The sequence below is a fragment of the Panthera uncia genome (genome assembly GCF_023721935.1).
Source record: "Panthera uncia isolate 11264 chromosome B3 unlocalized genomic scaffold, Puncia_PCG_1.0 HiC_scaffold_1, whole genome shotgun sequence".
NCBI classification, from domain to species: Eukaryota; Metazoa; Chordata; class Mammalia; order Carnivora; family Felidae; genus Panthera; species Panthera uncia.
The window spans coordinates 24,783,500-24,798,705 of NW_026057582.1; the positions used below are offsets into that span (position 1 = coordinate 24,783,500).

The 15,206-nt window shown below is 51.4% G+C and overlaps 1 long non-coding RNA gene across 1 annotated transcript in view; it reads left to right on the plus strand.

Moving 5' to 3' along the window:
• LOC125909321 (uncharacterized) overlaps positions 1–15,206 on the plus strand; it is a 26,873-nt gene extending 11,667 nt beyond the window's left edge. Inside the window, exons 3-4 of the long non-coding RNA XR_007453654.1 lie at positions 5,400–8,411; positions 14,936–15,206. This is a non-coding gene — a long non-coding RNA (uncharacterized LOC125909321). The remainder of the gene's footprint in view (positions 1–5,399; positions 8,412–14,935) is intronic.

Consider the following 15,206-nt stretch of genomic DNA (forward strand, 5'->3'; position numbering starts at 1 on the left):
GCGGTGGGGAAAGGGAAAGGGCAGGGAGGTGTGGGGTGTGTCTGGGGGATGGGAAGGGCTCAGGCGGGGCGAGCTGAGAGCGAGCAGAGCGAGAGAACAGAATTGTCTGTGCATCTGGGAGGAAATGTATGTGTGAGAGAAAGAAAACGTGAGAGAATGTGTCTGAGAGCAAATGTAGGGGTGGGTGAGGAGAAATGTGCGTGTGACTGACAGAAGGAGGGAGGGAGGCGGGGGGGGGGGGGCGGGCAGCGGGCCTCTCTCATCCCTCCTTCAGCCACAAGGGCTTCTGGAAAGCCCTGCAGTTTGGAGTGAGGGACGTGCGGGAGAGGTGAGATTTCATTACCTTTCCCTTTGTGTGATATTTTCGTGTTAGAAATGTAAGACGGGAACTATAAATAATCCAGTCACAGCTGCGGCATCCTGGAGATTTATGGTGCGTGCCAATGCCGGCCAGCTTCGGGCGGGGGGTGGCTTTGCTTTACAGAGCCAAGATAAAAGGCTGCCCCTCCTGCACTTGGCCCTCCCGGCCCTGGCCGCCCCCCCCCCGCCCCCTCCTGGCACAAGCCATCCCTCCTGAGCTGCAGACCCCAGGGGAGAGAGAGGCTCACAAGTGCCTAGAAACCCCTTGTCCTGGGCAGCCTGGAGCCAAGTACCAAGTGGGCAGCCAGGGGATGTCGGGAAGACCAGGGAGGCAGGGGCCAGTGTGGGCAAAGGTGCAGGCCTGCCGTGGGAGGCCCCCCTTTGCTCAGCTGCCACAGACAAGGGGGGACCAACAGGTGGCCCAGCCACAGCCAGGCTCAAGTCTGAGGTCCCTGGAGCACGGGCCGATGGCCCTCTATTCCTGGCCTCCTTTCTGGGCAGGGGTCTTGTTCCGTGCACCATCAGCAGTACGACCAAGCTGTGCTTGGTGCAAGACCCTGGTGGGGGCGGATGGCCACCCCCACCCCCCTGCCCCGCCGCTTCCCAGGAGAGGGTGCACGCCCTGTTGGCCTGAGAAGGGGTCATCCTCCAAGAACTTGGGAGCTGCTGGCCAGTCCAGTGGCACCCCAGGGAAGAGATAGACAGTGTATTTGGGACAGTGAGAGGGCAGGAAGGGGGCAGCCTGGGCTCCCCACGTCACCTCCCAGGATCTCTCTCCAGCCTTGTTGTGAGGACAGGGGGAAGAGGTGCAGGAAGACATTTGGGAGCCAGCCACAGGCTTGTCCTCGGGACTCATGGGACTGGAGGAAGAGGAAGGTCAGGGGTCTCAGGGAGAGGAGCTGGTTCAAGGCCCCCCTGTGACATGCCTGGGCTTCCCTGCAGTGTCTCACGAGTACACTTGTGTGGCTGTGTCCCACGAGCCCTAGGCTTCCCGAGGGCAAGAGACATGGACGCACGGCTCTCACGGCAGCCTGGTGGCTACATGCGCCCTGGCCCCGGGCTTGATGCATCAGTTCTGCAGAATGGTGGGACCCTGGTGCTGACGTGTGCATGTACGGACCCCACAGAATGGAGCCCTGGAGTGTGTGGAGTGGGGGAGCAGAGCCACCTGGATCTCTGAACCCCGCTCGGTCTGCTCCTGTTAGTCCTCGGGCTGTCCCTGGGGCTGAGGGTCTCTGTGCCAGCCTGCCCCCGGCCCCTCCTGCCTTCTCTGGAAACCCCGGGGCTGGTGCAGCCCAGGAACTGCAGGCACCAGCCTGTCACCTCGATGGTTCTCGCTTTGCTTCCCTTCTGATTCTCTGAGCAAATATTGAACATCCAGAGACACATCCGAATCCTCGGCGTCGGGGTGGGAGGTGGAGGCGGTGACACAACTGGCTACTTCTTGGGGCAGCTCAGTCAAGATCAACCTCAGCTTCAGGCCTCTGGCCGAGGGAGGCTGCTGAGGGGGTGGGGGCGTTAGTCCAGTGGGCAGAGAGGGGCCCTTCCCTCAGAGGATTCCTTCAGGGCATCTGGTGTGTGACTGTGGACTTCCAAAGCAGCCACACATGGGTTGTGGCAGGGTCTTTTCCTGGGGCAGTGCGGTCTATTTTCTGTCAGCCTCCTAAAGCAAACCATGTCTGGGAGTGGGGCACACGCGGTAGAATGAAATGCCCTGGGGTGTCCCAGAGGCAGCTCAGCCATAAGCACGAATGATCTCAAAGCAATCTTGCCGAATTTCGTGAATGGCAGAGCCGTGATATTCGGAAGGGGAACCGGGATCCTCTGAGGATGTGTCCCCGCTTGATGCATTCCTGATGCACCTGTCGGGGGTCACCACTCTATGCATCATCACGCTGTTCTGGGTGGTTGTGCCAGCCAGGGTGCTGACTGTAAGAGGCAGAAATGGACTCTGACATTCTCAAGCAGAGAAAAGATTTGCTGGAAGGATTGGGGGCTGCTCACAGCATCAGTGGGAAGGCTGGAGTCCCAGCTTGGAAGGTGAGCAGGATCCAAGAGATGCTAGGCAGTCAGCGTCGTTGCCAAGGTCACGCCACAGGGCAGCCTGCTTAGGATGCTTTTGCTGTTACCACCCCTCTGCCATCAATGGTGTGATGACAGGTAATTTTGTGTGTCAACTTGACTGGACCATGAGATGCCCAGATATTTGGTCAAACATTATTCTGGGTGTCTCTGGATAAGATTAACATTTGAATCCTTAGGCTGAGTAAAGCAGATTGCCCTCTCCAATGCTAGTGGGCTTAAATAGAACAAAAACGTGGAAGAAGGGAGAATGTTCTCTCTGCCTATTGAGCAGGAAAGTCAGTCTTCTCCTGCCCTTGGACTGGGATTTACCCCATCGGTTCTCCTGGTCCTCCAGGTCTTTGGATTCAGACTATTGTCCCATGAATACTCCTCAGGAAGGGAAATTCCTACCCCATCCCCCCAAATACGGAAGGAACACTCTGGATGGCCTTCTCAGTCTGCATCTCCAGAGTTCCATCCTTCTATCTTTTCCCCCAACTCTGAAGTCCAGGAGGCTGACCTGTGTGGGCCTCATCAGCCGAACTCCCATGCCTCTGGCTTCCAGGGTCTCCCACTGGAGGAGACTAGGAAGGTGGGCGGAGAGAGATCGGGGTATTTTTCCCCTTGTTTCTTTCCTTTGCAGCTCTGACTCTCTTCAGCTTCCAGCCATCTCCCTCCCTGTCACATCAAGGTCTGCAGAATTCCTTCTGGTTTCTTTTAGCACTGCCCGCCCTAGGCAAATAGTGCCTTTTGAAAGACTCCTCAATTGCCCTAGTTGAGGGTAATGCCTCTTACCTGCTGGCACCTCACATGGGACAGGAAGTCTGGAGATTGGGAGGCAACAAAGCCCCAGCAAATGCCCACAACGTGGTGGTCCAGATGCCGAGGGGAGGCAGGGTGCATGGTACAGTGGCAAGAGCATGGACTTTGGAGACAGACTTACTAGGGTCTGAATTCTCAGCCCGACTCTTAGTAGCTCTGTGAACTTGGTCAAGTTCTTAACCAGGCTGACCCTTCTTTGTTCTTCACCTGGGAAATAAAAGTTCATATGGATGTCATAGATTTATTGTGAGAATTGAATGAGACAAATTTTTAAGCACTCAGGACACCAGTGATGGCAAAAAGGGTCTACCTTAATGTGCCAGCTCCAGCTGATCAATTAGGGCTTCTGGGAGCCCTGGGTGAAGAATTCTGACATCTCATCCTGGCCTGGGGGTGATGGGTGCACTCATGATTGATTAGTGATGTCTGTCATGGTGTGGATTGGGAAGTGGCAGTAGGATGCACTTGCCTTTTCTGTAGTAAACACCCACTGAGGGATAGCTATCAAGTTTTATATTTCTTTGCTTCTTGGGAGGGGAAGTTGGATTCCTATCTGACCACCAGTGCTGCCCAGGTCCTGAGGCATCGAGCTACCTCTCTTGGCACATCTCAGATTCCTCAGTAGTGCCGATGCTCCGACCGGCCCTTTCCTTTGATCAGCAAACTGCTTCAGCCCTATCTGGGTCGTTTAAGGTCTTCTTTCTCTGGGAACATTCTCTTGCTCTTTTCAGTCCCCAAATGCCCAGCCTGATTCTCCCCTCCGTGTCTACCACCCTCTCTCCATAGAAAATAATAGGGAGTTATATACATTTAACTTGAATTTCTCTGCCTCATGTCACCTCACTTTCCAAATCTCCCCCATTATCTCCTGCCCCAACCCCGGGGCCCTGGCATTATCCCAGCCACACACACCAGAGGAGGTTGAAGACAGAAGAGGTGAAGAGAATCATGGCCACAGGTGTCCTACTGTGTGAACTGGAGACTTAGTGATCATCAGGTGGCTCTTGGAGTAGCAAAAAAGGTAGAGGAAGCAAGGATTCTTTTTCAGAAGTGATCTCCTTTCTAGTTTCACTGGCACAAAGGAGCAATTTTTATTTATTCAAGAACTCTTTGTTCAGCACCTACTATGTGCCAGGGAGCAATGCATCAAACAGACATGTTCTTTGCCCCGATGGGGAAACAGACAAGTATAACACTGGGTGCTGGACAGTGCAGTAGATGCTAGACAGGAGCACAGGAAGGACCTCCAATTGCAAGGATGATTTGGGACAATCAGGGAAGACTTTCCGGAGGAGGTGGCTTCTAAGCTGAGTCTGGAAGGATAAGGAAGGTGTTTCAGGTGGTCTTGGGAGCAGCATCTGCAAAGATCCAAAGGTGTGTGTCCAAAGAGCTACTGGCTCCTGGCGCGTCACTGTGGCTGTCCCTCAGAGCTGGAAGTGGAAAGTGCTGGACAGGAAGTGGTAGGAGGAGGGTGGTAGAGTCCTATGGGGCCTTGAAAAGGAGTCCAGATTTCCCCAAAGCAGCACCCATCCCACCCACCTCACCCCCAGCCTGTCCTCTGCCCGTTGAGGCTTGAGGTTTGTGAGGCCTCCCTCCCATCGCTCCCCCCATCCCTCCCCATCCTGGGAGGGCTTCTCAGGCCTCAGGGGGCAGCCTCTGTCCCCTCACCCCAATGCCTTGTGAGTCACTAGGAGTGTAGTGACAGCTGCTTAATGTGACGAGTGGCTGGGCAGGTGGCCCACAGTGGCTGCATGAGGATGAACCAAAGTAGGGGTTAAGGGGAGCCCCCAACCTGGGAGTAAATGTGTGTGTAAATGGGAGTGTGTATGTGTGTGTGTGTACTTGCCTGAAAACGTCTCTGCTGGTGCCATGCATGGCAGCACGTGTATGCCTCTGTGCATGTGGGGGAACGTGAATGCACACATGTGCACTTGTGTCCAGGACAGGCTGTGGGTGTGTATGAGTGTGGGGGACCTGAGGTGTGTGTGGGTTTGCAGTGAGTGTGCATGGGATTCTATGCATGGGATTCTATGCAATGGGCCCCCGTGATCCTCTGCAAGGGAGACGCTGTTAGGCTGGGATATTTATATTAACCCAAACCATAAAATGCCCAACTGGTCTCCCTGCTTCCCCTCTTGCTCTTTCCTTTGTAGGCTGTCCTCCACCTAGCAGCCAGTGCAAGCTTTTAAAAATGCGAATCATTTCTAGCCTGAAAACCTTCTGGTGGCCTCCCGCCGCATCTGGAATAAATCCAAACTTCCGACTATGGCCTGCCTCCATTCCAATCTTTGAAACTTTGTGGCCTCGTCTCCCAGTCCTCTGGCACCCTCTGCCTCAGCCACATAGGCCAGAGCCTTTGCACTTGACCTGCCTTCTCCTGGACCCCTTTGCAGTGGGGTGCTGTCTTGGCTCCAGATTTCAGCTCGACATGGTGACATTATCGGTGGCACCTTCCCTGACTTCTCCATTTAAATCGGTACCTCCAGGGGTTCCTGGCTGGCTCAGCTGGAAGAGCATTCGACTCTTGATCTCAGGATTGTGAGTTTGAGCTCCACATTGGGTGTGGAGGTTACTTAAATTAACAAAGAAATAAGCTTAAAACAAATGGCATCTTCAGTCTCTCTCTGGCCCATCTCTCTGACTTCTTTTCTCCCGGCACTAACAGAGCCCGAGAGTCAGTTCTGCACAGAGGTAAGTGGGAGCAGCCCCCTGCAGTAGGAAGGACGCTGGATCGGATGGGGCGGGGCCTCCAGACCACGTGCACATCCGACAAGGTCTCTGCCAGCCCTTGAGGCACCCAGAGCAAAGCCTGCCCATTGGAGGAGTCCTGAATTGGGTGCAAAAGGTTAGATCCTGTACCACCTCTGGGCTTGGTCAAGGGCTGGAACCATCAGCTCAGAAGCTGGGGTTCAAGAGCATGAGAAGGCAAGCCATAGATGGGGAGAATATTTTTGCAAAAGCCAGATCTAAGTGAGAACCGTTATCTAGAATGTACAAAGAGCTCGGCAATGAGAAAACAAACAACCCAATTTTTAAAATGGGCCAAACACCTGAACAGACATCTCACCAAAGAAGACATACAGATGGCAAATAAGCATATGAAAAGATGCTCCGCATCCAATGTCATTTGGGAATTGCAAATTAAAACAACGCTGAGCTGCTACCGTTAGAAAGGCCACATTCTGGAACACCGATGACACCAAATGCTGGTGAGGATGTGGAACATCAAGAACTCTTACTCAGGGCGCCTGGCTGGCTCAGTCAATAGAACGGGTGACTCTTGATCTGGAGGTCATGAGTTCGAGCCCCACGTGGGGTGTAAAGCTTACATTAAAAAAGTTAAAAACAGAAAGACCTCTCGCTCATATCCAATGGGAGTGCAACATGGTACAGATACTCTGGAAGACAGTTCGGCGGTTTCTTACAAAGGTAAACATAGTCTTCCTATACAATCCAACCCTCATGCTCCTCGGTATTACCCAAAGGAGCTGAGGCTTATGTCCACACAAACACCTGTATACAGATGTTTATAGAAGCTTTATTCATAATTGCCCAAACTTGAAAGGAGCCAAGCTGTCCTTCGGTAGGTGAATGGATAAGGAAACCGTGGTAAATCCAGGAATGGAATATTACTCTGCACTAAAAAGAAATGAGCTATCAAACCTTGAAAAGACATGGGGAAAACTTCAGTGCAATTACTAACTGAAAGAAGCCAATTGGAAAAGGCTACATACATTCGAACTGTAGGGCTTTCTGGAAAAGGCGAAACTATGGAGACGGTAAAAAGATCAATGGTTGGGGCGTCTGGGTGGCTCAGTCGTTAAGCTGACTCTGGATTTCGGCTCAGGTCTTGATCTCATGGGTTCGCGAGTTTGAGCCCCGCATCGGGCTCTGTGCTGTCCGTGCAGAGCCTGCTTGGGATTCTCTCTCTGCCCTTCCCCTGCTCGTGCTTGCTCTCTCTCTTTCAAAATAAATAAATAAACCTTAAAAAAAAAAAAGGTCAGTGGTAGCCAGGAGTTAGGTGGGAGGGAGGGATGCATAGGTGAGCACAGAGGATTTCTAGGGCAGTGACACCATGAGGTATGATACCATATTGGTTGATATATATTGTTCCGTATTTATCAAAACCCGTAGAATGTACAGCACTAAGAGTGAACCTTAACGTAAACTATGTAGTTGGATGATAATGATGTGTCAACATAGGTTCATTGATTATAACAAATGTACCACTCTAGTGGGGATGTTGATGGCCGGGGAGGACTGTGTGTGAGAGGGGGCAGGGATATGTAGGAATTCTGGACTTTCTGCTCAATTTTGCTGTGAACTCAAAAATGCTCTAAAAAATAAAGTCTATTTAAAAAGGAAGGAAGGAAGGAAAGTAGGAAGGAGGGAGTGAGGAAGGAAGGAAGGAAGGAAGCAAGGGAAGGGAAGGGAGGGAAGGAAGGAAGGAAGGAAGGAAGGAAGGAAGGAAGGAAGAAGGAAGGAAAGAAGGAAGGAATAGAATAGAGAAAAAAGAACAGACCAGACCAGAACAGAAATCCTCAGACATTCTCTCCAGGCTTCCTTCTTCTCTTGGGCCATCTGTCTCCTTTCCTTCTGCTGTCCAAGCGTTTTCTGACCTCCTCACGGGGGGATGTGTTTGCTGGGCATGTCTGTCTGCCTGTCCTTTTCTTTTATGGTTTGGCCGGATCCTTTGTTAAAGGTTTTCCAGCTCAGGGGCGGGGCTGGCTGGGAGCTTCTTCATCTCTGCAGTTCCTGTCATCCCTCCCAGCACCCCCAACAGCTTTCTCCCAGCCCACTGACCTTTCACCAACAAATGACAGCTATGATCTGCTCCGTGAGCCCTGTCCCAGGATAAACGTGTACCCGGACACCCAGCCGAGGAGAAGGTTTTCAAGAGTGGCGAGAGAAGAAAATCCTGGATGCCTGGATGACTCATTAGCACCACCTCCAACCCAGCTTAAGCTCACCTCCTTTGGTGTCTGACAGAAGAAAGAGGAAAACGCCTTCCTTCTCTGTCCTTTGGGGACAGATTTGGGGGGATCCCACAGACTGTGCGCCCCACTTTCATTTTCCAGGCCTTGATGGAGACTTCTAAAGGCACCAGCCCCCAAAACAATCGGGCCATGAGCAGTACAAAACAAAATCAACACTAAGCCAACAAAGTAAGTGTGAGAAAGTGCTCCAACATTTTGAGTTTTCCCACGACGACTACTTTGAAGCTTTGTATTTCTGAGCTATCAAATCTGAAATTCTTGTAAGTTTTTCTCCTTCTCTGCTGGTTCTCTAAGTGTAGGTGTGGTGTACATGTTGCTTCTAACTGTAACCGGCCTGGCTGACCTTCCTGTCCCCCAGCAGCAGCCTTGTCCTGTGCTGAGGCCACAGAGGGTGTTTCTCTGGCTGACCCCGAGGACCTCGGGGTTCCCTCCCTCGTGAAAACAGGCCTGGGGTGCAGTGTGGGGCGGGTCACATAATCAAGTTCTTGCTTCTGCTGCCACGGCACACCAGCTGGGGGCTGCGAGGGGGAGACATGAGAGGGCAGGGTCCTGAATGGGTATTGGGAGGAGGCCTTCCCCCTGGCGAGGCTAGTCTAGCTTCGAAAAGCAAATTTGAATCAAATCAACAGATAACTGCTGAGATCTATGTTGTCGCAAAAAGCTTAGTTGGGCTGGAGAGGAAGGCCAGGATGGGGTCTTATCAGGGTGTGGGCGGTGGGGGAAATGGCCTTGATTCTCCCAGTGGACTCAAACGTCCACTGTAGTACCTCCCATCAGCTCAGGTATGTTCCCGCCTTTAAGTGTGGAGGAAGAAGGCTCCCGAATTACAAAGGGGCAGACTGAAGCCAAGGTCGAATTACAAAGGGGCAGACTGAAGCCAAGGTCCCAGGCCCGCTGGTGGAAAAGCCAGTCTAACTGGGTCAGTATTGAGATTTTGCCTCACTGTGAGCCCGGGGTCTAGAGTCTAGGGCTCCTCATTTGTGAGTTTTATCATCACCTGGCTTCTGAGGCTGGGAGGAAAGGTGAGCGGCCTACAGGAGTTTATGTCACAGCTGCATGTTTAGCCCCTTTTTGTGTGCTAGGCACCCAGGGAAATGCTTCAAATATATCACCTTGTCCACACCAGCATCCCTGCAGCGTGGGCGTCACGGGCCCCATTTTGCAGACGAGCTCAGAGAGGGAAAGGGACTTGGCCACGGTGACACCCAGGAAGCGCGTGTCGGGGGTCTTCCAGCCAACTGGAAAGGCAGCTCTGTGAGTGCAGAGCCCGTTTGGCTTCTGGAAGCTGACCCCAGGTCACAGCCCCTGGTACAGTGACTGGTGTATTTAGGGCAAGCAATCAATATTTGGTAAAAGAATGAATAAAGGAATGATTGATTAACCCCCTCTGGCCCCAGATCTGTGTTCGGGCCCGGTGCCCACCTAGCCTGGGGATCTGGGAGCTGAAGGCAGAAGCCTGGGGTCTTCCTGGTGGGAAAGGCTCCCGGGGCAGCGCTGGTGAGGGGCAACCTGGCCGAGGCCTCTGGGCTTCACCCTCTCAGAGAACTCGCGCCCTCACCCTGGCCCCCCACAAGCCACTCCTGGTGGCCACGTGCAGTCACAGAGGACTCTGCAGAGGACTCTGCAAGGGGTTCACCACCGAATAAACACCCAGTGATTCAGAAGATCGGGCCATGCAGGCCTCCCACTCCCCAAACCTTGCTGTTGCCATGGCAACTAGCCTGGCCAAACCTCAGCTTGCTGAGGGCATCCCAGTTAACCCCTTCCTGGCACAGCAGGGCCCTCAGTCACCCCCAGTTTGCCTGTCCACGCAGCCTGGACGCCCACAACACTGATGCCCAGGCTGAGAGACGGAACACAGGAACCGCGGGCAGAAATGCAGGCTTTAGGGATTGGAGGACGTAGCTTGAATCTTTGGCTCAGCTACGTGAACTTGAGCAGTCCAGTAAACCTTTCTAGCCTCTGTCTCCTCTCCTGCAAAATGGACATAATGTGTCCCCCTGCAGGGTCACCGGCAGGGTCGATGAGGAACGCACAGGAACACCTCGCGGGGTACCTGGCAGAGTGCACGCCGCGGTTAATGCTGGTCGCAAGAGAGGAGCTGCTCGGTGCACACATCCAGTCCCCTCCTGTTACTGCAGGGCCCCAGGGCACGTCAGGGGGAGGGCACACAGAGTCACAGACACACAGAGCAGTGATTCATCTGGAAAAAAGGAAGCCCACAGCCACTCCAACTGTACCAAGCCTGGAGGTTGCCCTGGGAGATTCCCATCAAACAGCCCATTCATTCCACCTTGAACTCAAACCTCTCCAGGCCCCCTTGGGCTCTGGGACTCCCAGCCTAGAAACCAAGACCGACAGAAGGAAGTACATGGAGAAGGGGGAAGGGCCTGTGTGCTCAGAAAGCAGGTCTGACAGGTGTGGGGTGAGAAGGGGTAAGGTGGGGCTGGGCCCGGTAGCCTGCGGGTATGGGGGCCGCCTGCTGTCAACTCCAATTGAGCAGAAAGGCCCCTGGGGAAGTGACAGCAGAGAGCGCAGCAGTATTAATGGCCACCATTTATTGAGGGTCAGCCAGGGGCCAGAGTGATAAAAGCAAATAAGGCCACATTCCCCCTCCCACTGCTCAGTGCTTGGGTGACTTCTCCCTCCTGTCCTTACTAGGACCCAGACCCTCAATATGCCCTGTGAACCCCATGTGTCCTGGCCCCTGCCTACCTCTCAGCTCCTCTGCAACCCACCCCCCCCCCCAGGCACTTAGGCTTTCTTTGTTTTTTGTTTATTTGTTTGTTTTCAAGTGAATTGTGCTTTTCCAGCCTCAGGGCTTTTACGCACTCCTGTGTCTCTCCTTGGGTACTCCTTCACGGTTTTTCCACAGTTCATTTATTGTACCTTATCAGTTGTAAGATCCATATTTTCAAGAGCCAACTTGGGGCTCCTGGATGACTCAGTAGGTTTAGGGTTTGGCTCTCGATCTCGGCTCAGGTCATGATCTCAGGATTCCTGAGTCCGAGCGTCAGGCTCTGTACTGATAGCACGGAGCCTGCTTGGGATTCTCTCTCTCCCTCTCTCTCTCTCTCTCTCTCTCTGTGCCCCTCCCCTTCTCTCTCTCTTTCTCTCTTTCAACATAAATACATAAACTTAAAAAAAAAAAGCCAGCTTTTGACTCTGAAATAATTTCAGACTACCTAAAAGTTGCAGAACAATAGCACAAATATTCCCATATTCCCTGCACTCAGTTTCCCCAAATATTACCCTTTTACCATGTTTATGGGCACGCAGGTGTGCTGGCTACTAGAGCTCTTGTGCCACTCTGTTCCCAGCTCCCTATTCAGTGACTTCGTGTTGGTAGGCGGAAGTTGGCCATGGAGGCAGAGTATTCACACCACGGAAATTGGTGATTGGCCTTTTGTACTCTGGAAAATGCCTTAGGTTTACCACCATGCCACCATTTTATCAATATCTTTTTCTTCTCTGTGTGTGTGCATGTGAGGGGTGTGTGTGTGTGTGTGTGTGTGTGATACACTCATATTCTTTTTTTCCCCTGAACTATTTAAGAGTATAAGCGACAGGGGCGCCTGGGTGGCTCAGTCGGTTAATCGGCCGACTTCAGCTCAGGTCACTATCTCGCAGTCCGTGAGTTCGAGCCCCGCGTCGGGCTCTGGGCTGATGGCTCAGAGCCTGGAGCCTGCTTCCGATTCTGTGTCTCCCTCTCTCTCTGCCCCTCCCCCGTTCATGCTCTGTCTCTCTCTGTCTCAAAAATAAATAAAACGTTAAAAAAAAAAATCCCTTGTTAAAAAAAAAAAAAAAGAGTATAAGCGACAGATATGCCCTTTTATCCCTAAATACTTCAGCATGTACTTCTTAAAAAGAAGGTCATTCTCATATAACAAATAACGACAGTACATTGATCAAAATCGGGAAATTTGTGTGGTTATGCTCGTAGTGTTGGATCCCACTGTCCTACTAATGTCTCTATAGCAAAAGGATTTTCTGCTTTGTGTACTGTCTTACTCTGTGTAAACATCCTGTTTCTTACCATCCACCACTGGTAGTATCCATTCATGATTCTTGCCTGAAACAGTTAATATCATGGTGATCGGTAAATGATGATTTTCTAATTCCATCATTTTTCTACATTTGCTTCTTGGCATTCTCTGTTAAGGAAGAGTGTTCTTTTCTTCCCCCATTCATTTACTTATTCATTTCTTTCTTTATATGAGAGGGACTCATGGATTGTTATTTTATTCTTTGGCTTATAACCTATAACTCATATTATTTATTTCAGTGCTCAAGTTATGCCAAATTCGTCCAGTAGAAACCCTTTTACACTGGCTCCCATTCCTATTGGCATGTCCTCATTAATTTTTTTTTTTTTAGCACATCGTCATTTTCTAGCACAACAAGATGTTCCAGGGTCATCTTGTACCTTCCCTGAGCCAGCCCTGGAATTGGCTTGTTCCCCAAAGTGGCCTGTGTTTGTTTGTTTGTTTGTTTGCTTGTTTTTAGTGGAGAATGGTATTTAGAAACCAAGATCTGGAAACTGGGGTGCTCTGTGCTTCTGGGGAAGATGCATGTTTAAATCTCTGCCAGCAGGATTCATTTTATAGACTACAATGTCTAACAATCCCCCAGTTGGGCATTTGGCTCTTTTCCTTCTGCCACTCTTCTATTAGCAGCCAAAGCTGAGCCCAACAGTGGGCACACAGCCAGGACCCCTTCCCCACCCTTCCTGCCCTTCTCTCTGCTGGCTCCGCAGAGCCTTCTTGTCCTGTCTCCCCTTTCCATGGAACCAGCACCTGGGAGCCTGTCTGCTACCATCTCAGGGACTTTACACCGGCAAACTTGCTGAGGGCAAGGTGCACTTCTCTTGGATTTTACCCTACACTGATCTCTGACTTCCCCTTCTGTTTTCAATCGAGTAGGAGATAGGAAACTCCTCTGGAGCTGAAGGAAAGTCTAAAAAGAACTCTTTCTGGAAGCACAAACTAACATTTCTAGGGGTAAGAATGTTTTATGTCATGGTTAATTGGCACAAAGTTTCTTTCTCCGTGTTATCTAAACTAAAAGTGTGGTGACAATCCGTGCTTTAGAGTCAATGAAATAGATCACACCTAGTTATTCCTCAAAACTGAGCTCACACTACTTCCTCATGAGTATTTTTCTCCATAACACATAACACAATTTGTAACACGGGTATTAGGGTCATGATCGCTTAATACCTGTCTGAAGGCCCCATGAGCACATGCCCCCGTTTGTCTCTCTTGTATTCTTAGCTGTATCCTCAATGCCTGGCACACTATGGATGCTCAGTAAAGATTTGTTGAAATAAATAACTGAATTAATTTAATCTTCTCAACAAGTCTGCAAGGCAGAGATGACTCTCCCAACTTTATCGATGGGGAAACTGAAGCTCCAAGAACCAAGATTTGTTTGGGGCGCCTGGGTGGCTCGGTGGGTTACGTGTCCAACTTTGGCTCAGGTCATGATCTCACGGTTCATGGGTACCAGCCCCACATCAGGCTCTCTGCTGTCAGCATGGAGCCCACTTGGCATTTCTGTCCCCCCAGCTCCGTCCCCCTCCTCTCTCTCTCTCAAAAACAACCAACCAACACACAGGACCAAGATTTGTTCCATGTCGTCTGGCCAGTAAGTGCTGGGATGGGGATTCAAACGTGGATTTGTCAGATTCCAACACCTGTGCCAAGTATTTCAACAGAGGAAATGGCTTTAGTGGAGAATTGAATTGGATTTTTATTCCCCTAATGAGTCTGGTTCCCCAAAGGAGTATCTAAACTCTTAAAAATTAGGGCAGCACAAATATGATACAGGAGCCGTCCCAGAACAGGGGCTGGTGATGCGAAACCAGCCTCCAGGTGTCCTTCGTGTGGCCACAGGCCTCGGTTCATCCTTTGCCATACTCCCATAGGGTTGGCCTGAACTGCTCTCCCCCCTTATGGAAGGGTCAGGCAGAAGTATGGGTCAGCGGTAAGCAAACTAGCCTGGCCCTGCTTGGCCTTGGCCCCACACCCCAGCTCTGCCTGACTAGCCCTGGGCCTCTCAATGGTGCCTGCTATGGCAGGGAACACGCTTCCCTCAAGGGCCTTCACCACCTCACCTTCGCTGCCTCCAACCCATGTCCAGCAGCTGCACAGAAAGGTTACACCTACTGCTTTGAAAATAGGGAAACTGAGTCTCAGAAGATGCAAATCCTCACCATCGGGCAAGGCCCCCACTTCTCCATCTGTACAATGGGAGGATTGGGCTTGGCACATCACGGATTTCTTCAGTTCTCCACAGAGCTGTTTGATGACCTGCCGCCTCCCCTCCTGCCCTTCCCCCACAATCTTAGGGCTTTCCGGCCCTCTTCCCAGGGGAAAGGTGCTTCCACTCTCGTTTCCCTGGGAACTGGCTGGGTCAAAACACGATCCTCATTTACATTTCAAAGGCCTTGATTTCCTAACCCAGATCAGACACACCCTCCACCAGCTCTCTGAAAGTGAGTCTTGGCCAGTTGGCTGGGTTAGCCTTTCATGAGATAAGAAAGCACCTTTGGAGACGATTTGACAGATCTGGCCCTAGAAACACCACTAATTATAATAGCCACGCATACTTATGCTTATATACATTAGGTGGCAGGTACTCAATTCTCACAACAACTCTGAGGTGAATGTTATTATTTCCCCTTTTTACAGATGAGGACTTGGAGGCACCAGGAGGTTGTCTGACTTGCCCAGTGTAAGATCTGGAATTTGAACTTCTTGAGTTCAGGTTCATAACCACTGCACTCCACTACCTGAAATTCCATTCTTGGCTATCTGTCCTTTTCTGGAATGCCAACATCATGGAGGAAAGCCTTGGAACACCAGCAACGCAGTGTGAAGGCAGACAGGCCCAGCGTGGATGCGTTCAGTCCCTACTGGAACCTGCTGAGTCTGAATCTTGAGTAAAAGCTGGGGAAGAATG